At 46.8% G+C, this 22,906-nt stretch overlaps 1 long non-coding RNA gene across 1 annotated transcript in view; it reads right to left on the bottom strand.

Annotated features, from left to right (window-relative positions):
* Positions 1–22,906, bottom strand: part of LOC129384966 (uncharacterized) — a 29,554-nt gene that overhangs the window by 4,953 nt on the left and 1,695 nt on the right. The window contains exon 2 of the long non-coding RNA XR_011893701.1: positions 15,638–15,754. This is a non-coding gene — a long non-coding RNA (uncharacterized lncRNA). The remainder of the gene's footprint in view (positions 1–15,637; positions 15,755–22,906) is intronic.

Genomic DNA, 22,906 nt, shown 5'->3' with positions numbered 1-22,906 from the left:
GAATATATATATTCTATTATGTATAAGTCCGGGCGCCTGCATAAAGACGCTGGCTGTCTGTCCCGCAATCCCGTGGATCAACCGGACGATACCGATGCAGACTCGGACATCAGTGTTCTATCCCTCTTAGGCTTCCTCCATATTGGCGACGAGCAGCGCAACGATCCTGTTCTTCGAACACTTATGGAACGCCTAAGCTCGTCGCCCAATGACCCCTCCGTTCGGATGTTCACCTTGCGCGATGGAACTTTATACCGTCGCAGCGTTCGTCCTGACGGCCCGGAGCTCCTCCTAGTCGTTCCCAAGCACCTTCGACTCACCATGCTCCAGCAACTTCACGACGCTCCTACTGCTGGACAGCTGGGCATCACTCGTCCTTACGACCACCTGCGGCGCCGCTTCCTCTGGCCCGGCATTTATCGTTCTGTGCGCCGTTATGTCGCTTCTTGCGACCTGCGTCGGCACCGGAAGACGCCTGCTATGTCTCCCGCTGGTTTGCTTCAAACAATTGATATACATAGAGCCCTTCTTCCGTGTGGGCGTCGAACTCCTTGGCCTCTTTCCAATTTCTATCAAAGGAAACAAATGGATTGCTGTAGCAACCGAATATGCCACGAGATATGCCATCGCACGGGCGCTGCCAACCAGCTGCGCTACAGATGTCGCCGACTTCTTACTAAAAGACGTCATCCTGCACCACGGCGCCCCTCGCCAGTTGCTGACGGATCGCGTCCGCTACTTTCTATCGAAGGTCGTCGAAGATCTGCTCCGCTCCCGTTCTACAGAACACCAGATTGCTACCGCGTACCCCCCTCAAACGAACGGCTTCACCAAGCGACTCAATCGCACACTAACTGAAATGCTCGCCATGTACGTTTCCGACGATCACCGCAAGTGGGACGTCGCTTTACCATACATCACTCTCGCATACAACTCGCCCCGTCACAACACTGTCGGGTTTTCACCATTTTACCTTTTGTATAGCCGCGACCCCACCTTGCCCTTTGACACGTTGCTACCTTCCTCAGTACAATCACCCAGCACTGGTTACGCTCGCGATACTATTGACGTAGCCGCCCAGGCCTGAGATGCCGCCCGTCATCGCCTCACAGTCTCCTAAGCTTTTCAAAAGCGACGTTAAGACCTTCGGCACCGAGAACGCCATTTTTCACCTGGCTCGCTTGTCCTTCTCTGGACGCCTTCACGACACGTCGGCTTGTCGGAAAAACTACTTTCCCGTTATTCTTGTCCTTACCAGATCTTATGCCAACTGTCCGACGTGACATACGAGATCACCCCAGTCGGTCAGCCTTCAGTGTGTCTCAAAGTAACCAGCGATGTTGTTCACGTCGCCAGGCTCAAGCCCTGTGTCCCCCCATTAAGTGAGGCTCTGAAACTTTCACCGGGACAGAGCTACCCCGCAGGGAGGGTGATGTTACGGTGAAGTGAAGGAAGAAGTTGAATTGGACTAGAGGAAGACGAAGTCTGGCAGTTGCCTGAGCGCCATATACACCATATGTAAATATTCATTATTTTACACTCGTGGGCCTGCTTTCTTCCTGCAACAATATTTTGCATTCCAATTATGAAATTAGTGCTAATTAACAAATGAACTTCTCAAGTATTATAATTCATTGAAAAGTGTGAATAAGAAAATTCTAGAGCAAGATGCATAACTCCCAATACAGCATTCTGTTGCTCAATGTGTGCTACATAACAGTATTTTTCCGTGCGCGAAGTAACCCCGCGAATACACGCAAAACTGTCGCACGACTGGCCGCTCTAGGCAATTTGCGCGTATTCGCGGGCTTCCCTTGCACTCACAAAGAAACTTTTATGCAGCACGTATTTAGAAATAGAATGCCGTATTGAGAATTTGTCATGTTGCTCTACAATTTTCTCATTGTGCTGTTGTGAAATACATGGTACAGCTAAGTTTTTTTTCGAACGTGAAAGAAGACCGAAATATACATGGCGCGATCGGTGTGATTTTTGACCGCCAAGCTAAATAAATCAAGAAAAATCGAGGGAGAGACCTTCCATAGAAATTGCGCCGAGTATTGCGCGGTTTGTCTTCGTTATGGGGGTTGTTGTGAAATGTCCATCGTTGAAGAAATCCTGAAAATTGCTATGTGACTGGAGCCGTAGCTTGTGTGAGCGGTACATGTCACCAGCAGCTACACGCGACCAGCGCAGATGAACAGTTTCAGGCTAGATATGGTTCTGTGATTTCTATCCGTTTGTTAACATGCTACGTTGCTATTAAAGCGACATTTTTTCACGTTGACTTCACGTAGTGCTAGCTCGTGCTTTTTCGGGCCGTTTCGCTATTTACATGCGCTTTGCGTTGTAAATATTACGTGGTGTCCCTCACTAGAAGATATAGTTTTCGGATATCATCTCCATTTTCTGGTTCGCTGCTTCCGTGCCACTCGGCATATAAGAAACGCCACAATGTTAGCGTCGTATGATTTTACTAAAGGAACAATTTAAAGAATACGTAACTGCAATGAAACACTGTGTCGATGACATATAGCAGCATTGCATTCGACGTTCCAAGTCGTACTGCGCGCGTGACCCTTTAGTTTCAGCCTGTGCGTGGGGGCTTTCACACGCATTCCTTCCGGTTAAGTAGGCTGCTCAGTTGAAACTGTCGTTGTTTCCACCGCCAAACAGTGTTGTTAACCAAGCCCGCAAAGCGAGCGTGCGAGTTGTATATCGTAATGAATTTTCTACAATAGCACATTTCACGCTTTGCCTAGGAATAAACAGCATCTTCAATTTATTCTGGAAGCGTTATTACACGATAAGCATAACTTAAACAATAATATGTCTTTTTTCTCATGTATATTTTTTTTCCTCCACGGGAACCTATAAACCTTTAACCAGCTGCAGACTTTTTATCCTTACTACACCTATATTAACTGTCACTCATAAAGGTAATTGCATATTGCACTTCAGTACATTGAATTTCGTTTGTTGATGCTGGTCATGGCATATCACAGTGTTTCTGAGAAACTAAGTGGCCGTAAACAACCCTGCCTTACCCTTCTTTTCTCTGACGTTACCTTCCGCAAAACGCATGACACAATGTGGAAAACTAACAAACACCTTGTGCTTATAAAGTGCAGACAGCATAATTACCGAAAGCAAATTAAATTATGCAGTGAAGTCAGCCCCTTGAATATCTTCCTGCGAATGACAATATCATTTCAAGCGCGGACGGATCTTGCATGTGCACAACTAATGAAGGGTGTAGACGTATCACGAAGCATAAGCAATGCCCAACCAGACAGCAGTAAAGTTCCTGAGCTTTCAATTGCATGTACTACTGCTTGAACTGTTATAACCACATCCTGTCGTTACTGCGTTTATATATAAAGTATCATGCAAACATACCATGACACTTATACCTTATTCATTTTCTTACATTGTGAGATGCTGCTGCTTACCGAGTTATTCCATGATACGATTTATTGTATGTCCAGACTGCCAAAAAATTTTACTAGCCGAGAAAACGCGGACTGAAGTCCTATAAATTCCACCCTGTCGAACTAACTCAAACTGAGATTCAGATAAAATTATACTCAGCCCACCTTGGTGGCACTCATATTCACAAAAATCATCCTCAGCCATGCTCACAGGAAATTCGCCTCGCGGGTTGGTCCAAGTGTGGGTGAGCTGGCTCTTGAATGAGTTCACCGTACTATCGTACATTACTTGATATTCAAGTTGTGACCTAGCTGTGCACCGCATAAGAAAGCATTGTATGGAAGTCCGTGCTCCATTTATTTTTCGGTTATTTATATACCCGCCGTGGTTGCTCAGTGGCTATGGTGTTAACCTGCTAAGCAAGCAGTCACGGGATCGAATCCCTTCCATGGCGGCCGCATTTTCATTGGGGCGAAATGCGAAACCACCGCGTACTTAGATTTAGGCGCATGTTAAAGAACCCCAGGTGATCCAAATTTTTGGAGTGGCCTACTACGGCGTGGCTTACAACCAGAAAGTGGTTATGGCACGTAAAACCACGTAATTATTAATTATTCAAGAAAGTTATTTGTGTAGAATTTATTTGATCTGTTTCATGTTGTTGCCGATACTGCAGGTTGTCTTGCACATTACTGGGTGCCCAAATTTACTACGTTTCAACACTAAGTTGATTTAAAAAAAGATGGCTGTGGTGCAATCTATTACAAAAACGCTTACACCACTGCAAGTACGGCAACGAGAACATGATAGAAACATATGTGCATAATAAGGTCCACACTAATGCTAAATACATATGCAGAGGGAATCGCACTGCGCTCCAGTTGGCCTCCATCTTTTCCCAATAACAAGTGCAGGCCTGCACTACGACCAGGCTAGGCATAGTCATGCCACTTCCCGGGTTCATCGGCTGTAGAATAAACATACGTGAACTGTAACGCATACCGGGAGGTGGCTGCTACATACGCTGGCACAGTGCGCAGTCGCCCACTCGACCACCCCAGACAAATCTATTCAGTCTGTACTTGCATTAGCCACTATTTTATTGTCTATGCTTGCAAAGGTAAATAATTTATTCGAAAGTTCTTCATGAAGAAATCTCATATAAAGCCTTAAGAGATATTGGCAATGGTAAAAACGCTCCCCCAGAACAAATGTAGTATACAGTTCACATTTAACCAGCTTGTCAACAGCGAGAAAAGGCACCAGTCCGCCCTGTGAATCGGACGAGGGAAGGAGCAGACATAAAATTGTACCAATACAATCCGTTCTGGAATACCAGATTAGATTAAAGCATGAAGCCTTCTTTGTACTTTCTCATTTTGGTCGAAAAATTTAGGTCAAAATGGCTCTTATTATCATTACGTAACATTGCTCTAATGCAGGCCACGTATATTACTAGTTTAACAAACTGGGATGTTTGTTAATTTCAGTTAAAGAACAACATCTGCTCCAGTTGCATAGCTTTTGGTTAGCTTCCTACTTTACGAATGCCCCTACGAATACAGAATTCTAGCGCTCTATTTTATTAATAAACAAATGCACTCTCAATGGCGTATTCATGCTTGCCGTGGGGCTACGCCACCATACTACGCTATGCAGCACATTGATTTATGCCTCTTGGTGCATATTCACAGTATATTAGCAGCGCAAGACGAAGGACGAGAATGTATATAACGCCAATGTCTGTTAGAATGTTATGATGCTACACACACAAGTGAATGCAGCTCTTAAGATATCTGTGGTGTCGGCTTTTGCACCTTTCGAAATATTCACAGAGGACCTGTCCATTATCTCAGCACACACTGAGATACAAAGATCCTTACGCTAGCTCAAAGATTGAAGTTTGGAACAGAAACTTCATTCCACGTTCATTTATCACACAGAGAATATGTGGCTTCCTTCAGGGATAGAGAGCGGGGATGAAGGAGGAGAGCCTGACTAGGCTCGTTCAATCCTTCGCTGTTAGCCACATAACGTACGCGGCCGCCTTCCACAACTGGAGGCCGAGCGAACGTAACAAGATAGACGCCACCATACGCAAGGCGTATAAGGCGGCACTCGGCCTCCTCGGGAGCACGAGCACCGAAAAATTCATGGCGCTGGGAGTCCACAACACGCTGGACGAAATAGCTGAAGCACAGAGAACAGCGCGACTCAAGCGTCTCTCTGAAACGAGAACCGGAAGACAGATACTGCGGGACCTTAGCCTCGAGCCGAGGGAAGGCAAGCAGCAGAAAGACGTACCTATACCGGATAACATCAACAGTAAGCTCAGGGTCTGCCCGATTCAGAGGAACGTGAACCCCGAGCACAACAAGGAGCGGAGGTTGGCGAGGGCCAGGGCTCTCGTGGACCTCCACGCCAGAGAAGAAGGCGCCGTCTACGTGGACGCGGCGGAGTATCCAGGGAGCAGCGACGCATACGCGGCGGTGGCTGTCGGGGCATCGACGAGTGCAACGAAGACCGCGGCGAGCGTCCGGACACGAGAGGCGCACCGGGCGGAGGAGGTGGCCATCGCCTTGGCCGTCTCCGATCCCGGATGCACTACAGTGTTGTGTGTCTCTAGAACGCCAGTGAAGAACTACGCCAAGGGTAGGGTATGCAGTGAGGCTGTGCGCATACTGCGCAAGGCCGAAGACATCGGACGCAAAAGCGCTGTGGTGATCAAGTGGTTTCCGGCCCACATGGGCAGTGACGTGTCGGAACGCGGGAACGTGAACCACAAAGAGACGGCCAACTCGGCCGCGCGAGGACTGACCAACCGTGCAGCTGCAAGCATGGCCGACTCGGAGTGTTGGTCGCGGTCAGTGCCAAGGACAAGATGACCACCTTCAACGAAATAGTGAAGTGGTACAGACTTAATAGACATACTATGCCGCCACCTCACCCGGGGCTTACCCGGAAGGAGGCAGTGTTATACAGGCAATTACAGACGGGGTCCCTGCTCACCGTGGTGCAATCTAAGCACGTGTGTCCGAGCGTGTACGCGAGTGACGTGTGTAGACTGTGCGCTAAGGAGAGAGCCACCGCGGCTCACATCCTTTGGGACTGTAGTATACATCCACGAGAAGCCAGCGAGAAGACGACGATCCCGCCGCAGCTAGAGGCTGCAACGAGGAGCTATGACCAAGATACACAACTCAAGGCCGTCCAGCAGGCCTTGGCAGCTCTAGAGAGGCAGCGACCACGCGAAACTGAGGAGAAGGGAGGCAGCACCCCCAGAAAGGGGGCGGCGGCCCTCTCGGACCCGCGGAAGTAGCGAGGAACCAAGACCTCGAGGAGCACAATGCACGAGACTGACGTAGTGGCCGCGTCGCGGTAAAAGCTTGTCTTCCCTGCGTGGAGGGAGCCTGACCGACTATGCAGGCATTTTCGCTAAAGTGGTTCTGTCTCTCTCTCACATCAACTTTGAGTTGGTGCTTGTTGCTCCGTTTGGTGAAACAATATGAGTAGCAGCAGGCGGCGATTATGTTCATGTAACGGAACACAGCAGGCCGCTCTCTGAAAGGAGAGGAAGAGGAAGAAAAAAAGGCAGTGTTCGGGCCACCATGTTTGTCTTCATCCGCAACCTCATGCGCGCGTCATACAAGTCAACATGATAAAGACCTGACAGCCGCCTCATCGGCCTCACATCATCACGCAAGTATTCAACAGCATGGCGTGAACCCTGAGCGCACAGCTCCACCACCGACACGGACCACCATCATGACCGCGTCACCGGAAGCCCTGGACATACCCAAGTACACCGGATCATTGTACTCCTTAAGTTCACTTCGCGACATAGAGCATTTATCTCGATCAGCAGCGAATGAAGAGCTGACATACGGCATTTTAGCTGCTTTGCATATTTGGAGCGTTTTCCCGCACACAAGACGCCAACAAACTGCTGACATTGCAGAGGAATTGAGGGCACCGGATATCACACATTGCCAACTAACAGAAGTGTCCTCTCATCACGACGGCACATGGATAGCAGCCTTACATGTGCTTTCTGAAGAACCTCACACATGGACCTCACCATTAGACAATTCACAGCAGGGAGCGTTCTTCCAGCAGCTCCAAGAACAAGTTCGGCTAATGCAAGGAGGAGTCCGATACAGACAATGGCGATGTCTGAAAAGGGCACCATCGACAGAGGAGATGCAATACAAAGGGAGACATATACGCACAAATTAACTCAACCGAATAAGAACTCAGCACTTATGGTATTTTCCTACAAATGACCATCGTCAAGAACTTTTACAACGCCACCAATCAAGCCTGATACGAGAAATGCGACAAGAGCGCAAGCAACGGCGAGTATGATAGCTACAATTTTCTGCCGTACTAAAACAAAAAAACCGCCATATCAACAACTTCGTGCAACGAGCACTAGTTTCAGACAACACACATGTTCAACCACCACAAGCGAGCTGACTTCATGTCAACGGTAGCTCTCCAGTGACAGCAATCAACCGAAGTCCACCCAATCTTCATTCCGCATGCACTAGCCTCAAGTGCAACCATAGTGCCCTCCCCTGCAAGGAACTTCAATCTTACTCACTTGTATCAAGAGCTCAACTTGTACTACGATCAATGTTCATGTGCTTCGGCGCGAGTAGATGTCGTACGGAGCGCAACAGCTAGGCCCGTCCCCCAGGGTTATGCTGGACATCACCGGACTGCGATAGTTTGTGAGCTTTAATTAGTATGTAGAGTTAAATCAGAACATTGGACCAACTGCACCTAATGACATTTAATTATTTTGTAGTATGCCATTATTCCCCCTTGTGTTGCTTGCTGCGCGCTCTCTTTTGGGGGAGGAGGAATGTGTAAGGGAAGACGGCAGGCTGCTGCCTGAAAGGAGAGGAAGACGTACAATAAAAGGCAGTATTCGAGCCACCATTTTTGTCTCCATCCGCAACCTCCTGCTCGTGTCACACAATGTGGACATAGTAGTAATGTACACGCAGTGCTTTTATGAGGTGCCGTTAAACACGGGTAGCGCAAGAGTTCACCTTGCTGGCATGACGAATTCGCTGTAGCCGAATCCCGAATACTGCATATGCAATAAGGGTTCTATATGAGCTTGCTTACTGGTCGTCTTGTAAGTTGTTCTAGGTCAGGTAGTACGACACGAACATAGCAGGCACATCAGACAACCTACAGCGCCTAACCACCAGCTGCGAACAGCTGTCCACATCCGCCTTTTCTTCTCGCAGTGTACTTCAGGAACCACTGTTTCAAACTCCCCAACAAATTTACACGTGAAAGCATTTTAAGCTAAAAGCAGGAGCATTTTTTGCTCTGAATAAAAACAGGTCAATAATAATATAACGCACATGTTTTTAACACATTGGAAAAATTATGCGGCGTGTGTCACGAAACTTGGAAGGAAGCAACCCTGGACGTCGCCCCATGCGCATCCTTGACAACGCTATCACGTGAAATGGGCCCTCTGAAGATCACATTGCGACGCCTGCGAGTGACCGATTTTTTTCGCTCCAGTCGCAGCATCTGAAGTAGGTTTGATGCGTGTTTTCTGGTGAAGCTTGAAACTATGAATCAGAGTTTTATTCTACTAATGGTCTCTTGAGTTTCGGGCTCATAGGTCAGATAGCTGAGCGCTAAAATCACTAGTATACCTTTTACATTACAGGTGGAATTGTTTTATGCTTAACTGAATTTGTACTCCTGAGCCTTACTTATATTTCTAAATACCCTGGTGCTCTATATGTCTTCCTGGTGCTCTATATGTCTAAAAAAAAACAGACGCTGTGGATTAAGGAATGCTTACCTCCGGACCAGTGCGCTTGATATTACGCATGTGAGCGATCCAGATACTCGAAGAGCTCCAGCTGTTGAAGTAACGCAAGAGAGATAGCTTCGCAGAAGCTCCGTTGGCATGCTTTCTACTGATAAGGCAGCGTGGAATTCCGTACCTAAGTGCAACTGCCTTTTTGCCTGTGCCTCATGGGGGCTGTTGGCGTGGCCATGCTTTGCGCGTTGCTAATAAGAGGCCTACTATAAACCACTTCGTGCATTGCAACGCTGTCTGTGAGAGTGCAAATGCAATTCTTTCTGCTGCTGCTGCGCAACACGATCACTGGTGTGATGACCCTGAAAGGCGTCCTATGGTCAGTGTTATTAAATATGTGGTTCTACGCATTACCATAGGGTCTCACATATTGTAAGAGGCATAAAGCACGTGGTCGGATTGTGCGAATTAAAGCAAACGTCAATTATTTTCTGGTATCACTATTACGATTCTTCGCTTAGAGAAACAAAAAGGCTCGACCAGCATGTGCACACTCACGGCGAGCTTTTCGGAGAACAGGTTAACTTTTAGCGAAGGAGACTGCATTTGGCACGCAACGGTGAAAAGAGCGACTGCGCTGGCTCATATTGCCGTAGGCATATCTCAGTCGAACAAAAATATTTGTATCAAGCCCGCCTTTTACTAAAATGTTAGGCACGCGCGAGAAATGAGCCACATATCATAAACTTCTGCTGCACTTGCTCGGACCCAAGTCGATAAACAGAAATCAAAATGTCCAAAAATAAATGTGTGCTCATTTGCAAGACGTCTACAATGCATGCGAACGTAAAGCGATGTACAACATCAGTCGCTACTCTTCAAGTTGACTGTACGTGACACATGAAAAGGGCCCTGACTTGAGAAAAGGTCTTCGGAATTAGTCATCTATACTATCATCAGGTGATTCCCTGTCGCCCCATGCTTATCTGATGCGGTCTCCTTAGTTAAAGCTATAGGCAACTCAATGGCAATATGCAATGCTATGCCAACCTCTTTTCTAAGATGGCATCTGTTACTTCGAACTATATCACTATCTGCGACTGCAGTGAAAGAGTTGCTGTCGGGCAGCAATGCCAATTTCAGAGAGCCGACGTCACATGTCTGTGATTCTGCAAGTGCGACAGCCAGGGTGGCTTGGTGGCTGCGTTTGTGTGACACGCTATATATAAATATCGAAACTTAATACGAGAGTTATGTTATTATTGACCCTTCTTTAATAGAAGCAAATAATGCGCTTGCTTTCTAAATAAACAAGCACTATTATGTTTTGTGGTTACTTCGTGGAGCGCGATTAGGCGGGTAATAATATTAAAGTCTGGCAGTGGAGGGGCATCTCCGAGTCTAATTGAAAGACTCTCCATATCCGAGTCAAGAGAAAGCACGCGCTACCCGAACCAAGAGAGAAGGAAGAAGTGAAGAAGCGAAAGGGAATGAAGGGAGGAGAGCTTTCAACGTTGATAGACTGAACGCCATCGTATCACGCATCACGGAGAGTGCAAGGGCGACATAAAAATAGCGGGCTACTAAAGCGACTGTTATAGTGGCCGTTGGTTGTAAGAAAGTCAAATCAGCAAGTTTTCAGCACTATGATTAGGTTATGTTACTGCTTGCCTCTCGAAAAAGGAAGTAAAGGCACTGCAAGAACGGCAGCACAATTACGAAACCGCCCGATTTGGCAAGCTGACACTGGTAAAAGCGCACTGACGGAGGCTGCAGAGCGCTCACAGGACCGGATACCGGCCGGACCTCGCAATGTATCCGAGGCCGTCGGCGAGAGCAATTCTGGGCACTCCAAAACGGGTTTCAAGCGACCTTAAAGAACCAAGGGACCATGCGAACAAGATGACGCACTCTGCAACGCTACGACACCGCCATCCGAATGTGCCATAACATTAAGTGCGAACTAACGTAGCGGTCGTTCAGGGCTGTTTAGAGTTTCGCGGCAATTGTCTTCTGTGCAGTCGCTGTGTCGGTGCATTCAAATGTATAATGGCAAATGTGCAATATACAAATCACATAATAAGGCACGTCTAGACATTGCAGTTTGGTATACTTTGGTAGTTACCCTTGGAAATATAGGTTATTAAAGGTGCAGCAACCACACGTAGTCCGCTAAATGTTCAAAGTTTAGAGGTTTCTAAGCAGGAAAAGATGACACTACACAATATCAGACACATAAAACTATCGAATTTGCACATACACGGAAGTACCCTATTGCAATAAACAAAGTAGAGTGTCTATTCCAAGTAACAGCGTTCAATATTCAACAGGAGAATATTTACTGCGATATTGTCTGAGTTGCTTTTAGTCAGATTTAACGAGTACATGCACCTCACAGGTGAGCTAAATAAAAAGAACTTGTTAATGTCGCGGTTAAGCGAACGGGAACTATATGCATAAAAATAAGCACGAATAGAGGGAAAGTTAATGGTCGCGCCTTAGTCGTAACGTTGTACTTCGGGTGCAATCCTGCCATGTCATCTCCCATTGATAAAGCGTTTTGGTGACGTCGCAGTCCTTTGAACTTCTCCGTACGCGCGATTTATTCATAATACTTTTGACCGTATCAAGGATACCACATAACTGTCACTTTTGTATGACGAGCAGCTAGCGCCCACGCAACAGTAAAAAAAAATGCGACGGCATCGGAAAGCCATTTCGGTTGGTGGGGGACACCTCGGAAACTCACAGCAGGTATGAACAAATGGAAATGCATGCAAAATATGTACTATCGCAACCTGTCAGCACATGAAGCCAACGTTAAAAGACACTTCATTTGCGGCGTAGGATGTCAACAAAATGCATAGACATATGACGGCAAGACCTCAACGTCTGAACTTTCATTATTGCAGCGAAGCTGTATACCTCTACCGTTCAAGAAAACTTTCGTGTCGTTGTTGGCTTGGTAAAAAACAAAAAAAAAAACAAAAAAACTCCCCATACGTGGGCCCATGGCCATTAAAGGGCCCACATACATAGCTTCGCTCGTCATCAGTCTTCACAGAGCGGAGGGGCAGTGAGGTTTTTTTTTTTTTTTTCGTTCTTTAGCGGAGAGAGCATTCAGTGATAATTTTGTTTCTTGCGCAGCATTACTGGCTAACCACGTTAGACAACCAGGTAGGAAATTCAAAATAAATCAGCTAAAGAATAAAAGAAACTACCACGGTGCTAAATTCATGGGTTTCATGGGTTACAGTTGCAGAAATGTCTGAATAAATTAGTATTAACTAAAAAATAATGAGGCGGCCGCACATGAAATTTAAAACAAATCAGAAAAGAAAGAGGTAAACCTAGTAGAGTACTAAATTCATGGGTTTCTTCAGAGACATGACATGAGAGCATAATTTTGTTACAATCTGAGTTATTGAAGCGTGTGAAATAATTCGATTTAATTAAACCTCACTGATTACTGCACAACAAAGCACAGGATAAAAGACTAGAGACCCGCCACGTGAGCACACCTTTGGCGAAATTCCTGGAATCCCGGAAGTAGAAAGCCGAAGTAACGACGTCATCATACAAGAAAGTGGCATGATATATACGCGGCTAATTAATGGAAACCTGTTGCCTCCGTGCCCGGTTCTTGCGTTCCATTCGCCTGAAGTTAAACTAAACAAGACCAAGGCCGAGGTGCGAGTGTCACTAAGAGACACCTAAGTCAAATATTACGGTGGCCTAGCATTTCTTTCGCCCTGCGTTCAGGTTGATTCTGATAGTACGTAGATGATTGGACGATCCATGGCTGCTCACAATTAGTCCTCTAAACTTTTTAAACTACAGACGTCCCTTCCGAACACCTACCATGCGGTAAGAAAAAAAAACTCGAAATACCTTTCGGCGTAATTTCGATCGACAACTTTCTCCCCTCCTATTAGGATGCGCGAGTATGTGTTTTGGCGTCCTAAAATCACATCGATCAGTGCGGTGTAGGAAAACCTTGTCCTTCACGCGCAGCACACACTCTGCGACAACTGCAATATCTATTTTGGACACATTCGATCAACATCGCGTTTTCGACGCGATGACAATCGCCTCACGTGACACGGCCTTTAGCGTGCACTGCGGCAGGCTACTGTCAGCGTGTCAGGGTTTACGGAACAGCGAGTGACGAAGGCATCAAACAGGGCTTTCCGACCTCCTTTTGACCGACCCGCGGCAGGCTGCTCTCTTGCCTACGGTGGCCATGCCATATGGAGGCCGTTTTTGCTCGCAACGCCTCCACCGCGTCCTCGTCTGAAAGGGGCCCTCTCACGAAAGCTCGCGCTATTGCTCTTTTTCCTGGGAACAGGTTTCGCTGCAGGTAAATAGTCACGCCACCTCGTTCGAGGCAGCGCCGACAAATTAGGGGTCATCGGGAGAAGAATGCACGGCGATTCCGACGGCCATTTCCAGCTACCACGCCACAGGTGGGCGGAAGCTTTCTCGATTTCTGACAACGAGAGCTTCCCCCCAACTTTCGATCCACGAAATTGTAGCAACTAGATGGATTTATATGATTAAAACTTCTTCGCTCCTCCCCACCTGGTTGTTGAACCTGCGACTTCGCTATGGCAGCAGGCTTTGTAGCAATAGCCAAGCAACACGAAGTCGTAACCCCAGCTAAGGCTGCTCTGGACACACCTTTGACGCCCAGACAGCGACATCAAGGAGGGTCCTCCTAAGTGCCTCGTCGTTAAAGCAACTACCTTTCTTAGGCGGCTTAGGCCATTTTCGTGTCTACTGGTCGGTGGTAAACCGGCTTCCGTTCAGGTTGCGTAGGTCATGCGCTCTAGAGCAGGCCATTTGCAGAGAACGTGGTCTTTCCGATGGCGGTGGTCGAAGGTCAGAGGCGGTGACGAATGGACAAGTTCCGGGAGCGTTCGTCGCCGTGAGCCTTCGGCTTCCGCCAGATGGCGCCTCGCTCTTTGTGAAGCACGTGCAATTGCGCGACAGCTTTGCGATGCCTGAAGGTGTAGATGCTGCACTTCGGTCGATGGTAGCACAATGCGAGAATGCGTTCAGCGTGCTGATAGGGCTGGCTGCTTCTGGCTTGTACTATTATGTGTTGTGACTATGCAAGCTATGCTGCACAGTGCGTTGTGGCTATAAAAAAAAACTGCGGAGTTCTACGTGCCAGAACCACGATATGATAATGAGAAATGCCATAGTGAGGAACCTCGCATTAATTTTGACCACCAGGGGTTCTTTAACGAGCACCCAATTCAACGTACACTGGTATTTTTTCATTTCATCCCCATGAAGAAGGTGAGAAACATGTAAGAAGAAATTCATTATTTACGGCGAGAATGCTCCATTTATTCCCAGTACCAGCGACACTATTGTCCGGTGGTAGTGCGCCACCATGCGGTTTTTTGCCGCTGTATTCCTTCTTTTTTCTTCGGTTAAAACACATTAGCTTTACTGCCATTGAAAATGGTGAGGTTTGCCTCGCAGATTGACCCTGATGAAAAATATGGCCATTCTTTGCATTTTTATAGCCTGCATGTTACTCCATAAAGTCGGTGACATGCATGTTGCGTTCAGAATTTTCTAATTGTCTGTACGGAGATTTTAAACTTATGATGACAAAGTGATCAGTTCGAAGTTATCCCTTTTGCGACTTATGGCTTTTCCGAGCCAAGATGCGCCTGCGTCACTGGTTGACATTCGCCATGGAGACCTTGGCGCTAAAAGCAAAATTCCAAATGGTTAATAGGTACATCGTTCTTTTTGTGGACGTAATAAAAGCGAGATTGTTTGAATAACGCATGTTGATTAAGCATAAAATCGTTTTGTCTGAGCCCCTACTGCCATTGAAGTTCACTAACTTCTTTTTTCTAAGTTTATTTTCTCTCTTGTACTGCCCTAGACAATACCACTGACCGCGAGTCCGGCCTCCTGACCAAATAATTTTAAGACCGCTGGTGTAGGTAGCAGACCAAGTCTTGCAAATCTTGCACAAGATGCATAAAGTCTTTTTACCGAACTGTATATGGCGTATTGATTCTTCGTGCAACAGTTTTCCACAATAAGAATGAAAGCGGCGGAGTGTCCTCTTATTAAGCATTGTGCGCGCTGTTTCGTAAACTGTAAAGCTGCTTCAAAGTCCCACTTTTACTTTCGAAATGCCGTGAACTACCATGTCCAGCCATATCACGTGCCTCAGTTGTTATTATAAGGTTGTGACCTGACCGATCACTAATTCGTTAAGGCTGTTCCGAATTATTTAGCTTCATCCGAAATGGCGTGGAAGTGGGGCCACAATCACAAATAGTTCGGCCATACACAGTACGAATAGCATTAGGTCTTGTAAAAGGCTAAGCAACAGTCTCAGTGCATTCGTTTACTATAAGTACGCAACGACCTTACCTTAGCTTTTATACTCTGCTCTGTTTCGACAGTCAGTGCGTGAGTGCTGTTGGAGAAAATGCCGGACTTGTACGCGGGGTCGTACCGGTACTGCCCACGGGCTCCTTCACTGCATACCTTGCGACAATCACAGATAACAAAATCACACGGTTGGCAACATGCATATTAAGTTCTACAGGCACAGTTCATGCGAATACCAAGATTGCACAAATAATCAACAAAGTTATGACGCTTTACATCATAAGAACTTAGACCTTAGCTTCAGCGTTTAGAAACAAGATGTAAGGCGAAAAAAAAAGGAAGAAGACAAGGAAAGAGCGGCAAGTAGGCTATGGTAGTGCCTGTATACCGTGTTTTCTTTGCAAACTTCTTTTCTTATACCAGCTTTATTAACGTTAGCTGGAACACCATATATTTATTTATTAGTAGAATAGCCCACATTTCTTTGAATTCTACTACCCATCAACCACGATGAGTCACATGAGATGCGGGTAGAGGCACCTCTTTCTCCCACCTGTTAGCACAAAACTTTAAAATATACGCATGTCGTCGTTCCCAGTCCATTTTAAATATTGTGCAAAAGAGACAGCTTCGTTAAATATGGGATCTTTCTTTTATGAATGAATTGATGGTAAGTCAATGCACTCATATAATACCAACTGCAGTCGACAGAGTAATTAACAGTACACTGAGATTGAAAAACACAGTTCCACGCTACCGCAGGTTCACCATATGCACGGGCATCCAAGTGGTCTCGCTGTATTGTACCGATGCACATTGCTAAGTATTCTAATCATTTTCGGCCACACGCATCTAGATGCCAATTTGTCCAAAATGTAATCCCACTTGAATAACTTGCTTAAATTTATGTTATGACTTGAATGATGCCTACGCCACTTTGGCTTCTTCGGTAGTGTCCGTACCACCTAGCAACGGTGTCTGTTTTGATATTTCATTATTGTTGCATTAGAAAGGGGGACAGGTAGAGGGGGAGAGGCAGGGCTGCACGTCTTTACAGTGGCAAGTTAATGGTAATCATAAGTCAAAACGGTGATGCGCAAGTATGTTTCGGTAACTTAAATCAAAATTTGGTGTCACGTGAGCAATTACACGCCTTGTCATGCAAGCGTAGCAGCAGTGTCTCACGTCTCCCACCTTTTCTATTCTGCAGTCTTAGTGCAGAACCCCCATGTATTGTACCTTTTCTTACATTTACATAGCTGACCTTTACTTTTGTGTGTTTTTTTCGCCGAGATCCTGTGAAGCTATTTAGAGTTGACAGCACTGCCACGTCCACACGTATAAACGCCCCTACTTGTGGTAACGATGACAGCCGTCCCCATCCAGTCAGCTTCCGCGTCACCATCGCCATATGACGAAGAAGACGTATTTTTGCGCGTATCGTTATCACCTCCGCTGGCGATAAAATCTCGTGATTTTTCTGTAATGTGCGTTTCCCATGCGTTGGCTGCTCGACTATCGCTCAGCTACGGCAGCTTGCACTGCCGTACCCAGGGATTGTTACACCCGGACACGTCGCCTCCACCCCGCGTATTGCGGCCTTCCAGGCTTCCCTTACGACACTCTGACCCTCCCCGCTGCGGCAAGAGTGAGCGCGCCCCCTCTAAAAAAAAAAAAAAGTTCTGGCTGCGCATCTGGCGGCTTGTATTTGTTCGGGGTCTTCATCCTTGGAAAGATTATGAAATTGGTCACATCTTGCGCGTATTTCCGCAACCTCAATGGACAGAACTGGAACGCAGGAAGGTGCAACTATGTGCCTCTAAAAGAAGTTGATCAGAACATGGGGATGTTTGCTCACCGAGCCGCATGCTTTCGCATAATCTGTTTCCGGCTGTTCAAACTGCTCAAGCCAAGAAATATTTAAATTATCGAGAAAAAGAACGAGGGGCCGTTTATGGCAATTTTATTTAAAGGGGCGTAAAAAATGCATGAGCCATTTCACTCTGTGAAGGTGGGTGCCCCCAAAGCCGCTTAGCGCGCGACACAGAGGTGACACATAGTTTTGAACAAAGGTATGATCATATTTATTGTCCTGATCTGCAGTCATCATGACGATGTAGGTGCGCACACACATTCGCGTATCGCCTATGCTATTGAATGCGTCCGTCACGCAAGGTGAGTGGCTCATACTTCTGGCGCTTAAGCAACCGCTCACATCCCAGCAAACGCAACCTCCCCATTACGACAACAAAAGTGAAATTCTACGCTGGAATGATGAGCGCCAACGAAGCTAGTTGTGGAGAAGACGATGACGAACCCGTGAGCAATGTTACGAGCGCGTTCGCGCAGTTGCGCTTAGGGGCGGCAACGAGTTAGCTGTGGAAGAAGAAGGCGCTCGAGCCATTACTGATGATAATTCTATGCGCAACTGAGCTACTTGTGGAGGAAGACAACAATGACGAAGACGGGAGGAGTGGCACGAGCCTTACAGGTCCCCGAGCCCACAGAGGCATGTGCGATTGAGCTTGAACCATTTCTGCACTATTACTGAGATCGGCTCTTATCATGATAGTTTCTGCACACCGATGCCCCGGAACCCTGGATCCCAGCAATATACAGCTTCACTGCCAAATTCACCGACGCTTACGATACTCCCTGATGCAATATCTTCGCTGGCCCGAGAAGCTTTCCCGCGCGGCACGTTGCGCAGGAAGGGAATTGTGGTGCGACTGCCTCGCTAATCTGGAGATCGCGAGAACCAGCACATGGGAGACGCTTGTGCGCGATTCACAGCAGCCGCCGCGGACAGACCTTCCATATGACGCGCGCTACACTGGCGCCATCTCGTAGCCATTGTCACCGCACTACGCTTTTCTTCTCACGCGTTCGCCATATCCTCCTCCGCTTTCTGCCTCATGGATCCGCTGCACCCTCCTCTCCGCTTTTCTCCTCGCGTAGGTCATCCTCCACTGAGCTGTGCGCTTGCTTTCCTCTTACGCTGCTTGCTTTCATCTTAGTTACGACGCGGGGGCATGCCGACACTCGCTGCAGGAACTGGGGCCTGAGAGGAGCGTTCTAAAATGACTTACGGGAATGAAGGGAACGCGGCAAGCGAACAGCCAATACCATAAGGCGGTGGAGGAACACGTCAACACGTGAATGTATATTAGAGTGGCTGTGAAAGCTGGGACTGCGATAAGGTTTTTATGAGCTTTTGAAATGGAGCATATATGACACTTAATATTACTGAAACTTGAGCAATATGGAAGACATTTATTAGTATAGAGTTAATTTTCCTATGATAACTATGTCGAACTGGTGAAAACGCGCTTTGACTTCAATATCTTAGCAGCGGCTCCTCCACTACGATTCAGGGGTCTCATTAATTCATGTCCCTCGAGCAAATCATATTACTTATTCCCGTAGGTAGTAAAGGAGACCACTGTCATTTTGTCCGATAACCCAGTAAAACAATGAAATTTGATTTTCTTACGTTACCGTCAAATAAATTTATCGATAGTCCGTTTTGCCTGTCAAATATGCTTTACAGTGTTACCCTTGGAATAATACCGATATCCGTCAGATATATTGCTTGGTTCGCAGGCAGAAGCATGGTGTGAAGGCTGTAAGCAGCTACATCCTACAGATATGATCGTGAACGTTAAGTTTGCGTTTTTAGAGTTTTATTGAGTTGGTTTTTTTTTTGGCAAACATGACACAATGGGGAGAAGGTGCCTGAGAAGACATCTTGGTTCGCTTTGTCTTTTTTGTTAGGGCTACTTAGTTATCGAAGGAAGCAACGGCAACTAGAACTGAAGAACCGGTATCACGTAGTTTTATTGTGATCCATTAGTGCAGCAGGTGAGGAAGAACTTTTATTCCCGACGTGCTTAAAATTGAGGCTCACCTTATGTGTCACAATTCACGCCGCAATACTTTGATTCGAGCTGTTACACGCCGAGGCGCTTACTGCGAAGAAGCCTGCTTTTAAATTTTAACGCGACAGCGTTAAGGAGTGCGTGTCGCAGAAAATCCGGTGTCGTCGCTGTCGGCGTCCACGGCGTTGGCCGTGAGCGATAAATCCCGGCAGGCACTTCATGAATAAAAAACAAATTGCAAGATGGGCTGGGTGGGAATCGAACCAGGGTCTCCAGAGTGTGAGACGGAGACGTTACCAATCAGCCACAAGCTCTTTTTTTTTTTTTCTTTATTGCCTGTTTGCAGCACAAACCAAGAACACATTCAAATGCCAAAACATGTCAACCACACTTTGGCTAACATTATATATTAAAATCGCTTCAGCTTGATCAGTTCATCAAGAATAGCCACCCACTCGGGGGGCTCACTCTGGGCACGATATATTGCCCGAATATACGCGACACTTTCGATGAAGTTTATTCTCGTCGGACGGGTATCGACATCCGAGTGTCGCACTGCCATTCTCGTTTTCCACAGACTGTGGAGGCCAAGGAGCATAAACATATCGTACGGAACTCCTCCTTCGTTATCGGTTGGCAAATATCGAATACCAAGAGGTGTGATCGGTAGTTCTTTTTTAAGTGTACGTTGTAAGATATCCCAATGAAATGTTGGGTCCCAGCAATCGATGAAAACGTGTTATATGGTCTCTGGCTTTTTACAAAGTAAGCAGTTTACTGTCCATGGCACATATATTCCTTTTTCGTCTAACCATGTTTTTACGGGTAGCGTGTTTGTGTGTAGCTTAAAGAAAAACGTTTTTTGAGAGGGTCTAACTGGCATTTTTTTCACCCGTTTCAGTACATCATCTCCTTGGCCTCCCCAGTTTACAGACCTGTACAATGGTATTGGCAACATTGTATCAACTAAGTCTTTGTATACAGTGTTTTTCTTGTCACAGAGCACAGATATTCCATGGAAAACCGCACACTCAACATACGAAGTGAATCAACCACTTCGCGCAGATATCCCCTAATACTTCCTCCCTTCACATCACTGGTCGTTACAACATATTGCGGCAGTGCTTTTCCCAAACGAACTTGAATTACTGTGCGTAGAAAATCATTTCTCTGATCCCGAAAAAAAAGAAAACGCGACACAATTTGTCTGATAAACAAATGCGACAGACCTAGCCCACCACTTCGAGCTGAACGAAACAAATTGGTTCTGCTTATCCTCTCCCAACTGGAAGCCCATATGAATACGGCAAATACACGATGCATTTTTTGCACACTTGAACGACACATTGATAACACTTGCATAATATACCACACTTTCGCTACTAAAAAGAGATTGCACAAGCTCGATGCTTCAAAGCTGGGCAAAAGCGCCTCCAGTGAATGCGGTGTTGCCTTAGAAACGAGCCGTAGAAAGTTATACTGCGGTGTATATCGGTAATTATGAACATGTAACTTACAGAAGTCGCCGTTACACGAGTAGTGAAGTGCGTTTCCGCTACATTTCTTCAGCACTTTCCGCATACGCAGAGCCATCTTGTGGCAAACACAAAAGACCCCCTCCTCTCAATATACGGCGCTGCCGCGACAGGTGGCACGCCACGCGCGCGATGGGGTTGTGCGGGGACAGGTGCGAGGTGCGTCGCGTCCTGGACTCCCTCTCCCCTGACGACATTTCTCCTTGCTGCCTCACGGGTTGCAGAATCAAGCGTCCTTCCATTCTTTAGATCACTATCTGTCTATCTCTCTGCCCGTGCCGATCACGACGTTTGGCTGGCGTGCATCGTTTCCCCGGCGCTCCGAGACACCCAGTTCTTTGGTTCGTTCCGCTTGCTCAGGCGCACGTTTCGTTGCCGCGCCGAACGCTCCATTGCTCGACGCTCACCGCGTCCGATGCGGGGTGCCTCGTAAGTGATCGCTGCGCCGTAGCCCATTGTCTTACACTCCTTGGTGGGTTGACAGGAACGCTGTCGCGTTCCACTCTTGAAGACGAAGCTTAAGCGTCCTCCAATTTTTTATAGAGATGACGGCTCAGAATGGTGTTTCATCTTACGCGGAAATCGTAACGGCAGTTCCACAAGGATCAATACTTGGACCTCTTCTGTTTATAATATATATTAACGGCATGTGTGACATCTCCGAGTCTCCTGAATTAGTTATGTATGCAGATGATGCTAACATATTCTTTAAAGCTGCTACTATAACAGAGTTCGAAATTAAAGTTAACAATTACCTGAAGCAAATCTCTTGCTGGTTACAACATAATAAGCTACAAATGAATTCCTCCAAAACAAAATATATGATATTTGCTCCTACTAATAAACCACGTAACTACAATGCGGCTATTCTTTTTGAAGATAGGCTGATAGAGCAGGTAAAATGTCAAAAATTTCTGGGTGTGTGGTTCCAAGAGGATTTGGCCTGGAACATGCACGTTATTAGATTTGGAGTCGCGCCCGTAGGACGATCGGAGGAACTTAGGGCGACAGGACTAGGTGAGCAGGATTTATTTACAGTATTTAAATTTTAAACAAGTGATACATTGACACAGTCTAGCGTGACTTCCATATGGAGCCCGCAAGACGAAGCATACAGCAAACGAGCACACAGCTCAAGAGTACGATCACGAGCACAGAGCACGACGACGAGCACTCCTAGCAGCCGACAAACAGCCGTTTTTAAACACTTCGTGCTCCCTAGATCCCTAGGTGAGGCAAAACGTTCGACGACATCGTAAACAAGCCGCCTCTCTGCGGGATAGCTTACACACACACGTACGCACAGTTTTCACTGCCGATTAGCAGCGTCAAACGTCAACGCAATCGACCTGCTGCTTGCCCATTATCCTGAGTCTTGAAAGGCGCGTTGGTTCCCCGAGCTGACCAGGCATCGTGGCCACCACTTGTCCCTTGTCCGGCGCCTCTAAATCTCAGAGCTGCCTTTCTCCTGAAGTCGCCACGTGTGTCAGCAGACTAGGTCGGCGGTGGCGGGTACATAACAATAGTTGTTCCGCTGATCGCGTTTAGCCATAGCGGCGCCGAGGGGGTGAGGAAGCGGCACCTCGAGGTCCCCACGAAATGAGTCACCGTAGCAATTGTGGTAGGCTTCCATGGTTCTCTTCGGGGAAGCTCGCAACGCTCGCAGCTGCAGCTGGCTGAGGAAATGTTGCCATCTCGGCAGGCCATTCCTAACAACATCGACAAACTTGCTATCGAACTAAGCAGAACTGTTGCTTGCTTATACAGACTGAGCACTCTGGTTCCCTCATGGTTGAAAATTTCATTATACTACGCACTCTTTTATTCTAGATTAACGTATTGCACAATAATTTGGAGCACTACTTCGCAAAAGAATTATAACAAATTTATAGTGC

Source organism: Dermacentor andersoni, chromosome 4, assembly GCF_023375885.2.
Source record: "Dermacentor andersoni chromosome 4, qqDerAnde1_hic_scaffold, whole genome shotgun sequence".
In the NCBI taxonomy this organism is placed as follows: Eukaryota; Metazoa; Arthropoda; class Arachnida; order Ixodida; family Ixodidae; genus Dermacentor; species Dermacentor andersoni.
The sequence above is the reverse complement of the archived record's forward strand: the minus strand, read 5'-3'. Positions and strand labels throughout refer to the sequence as shown.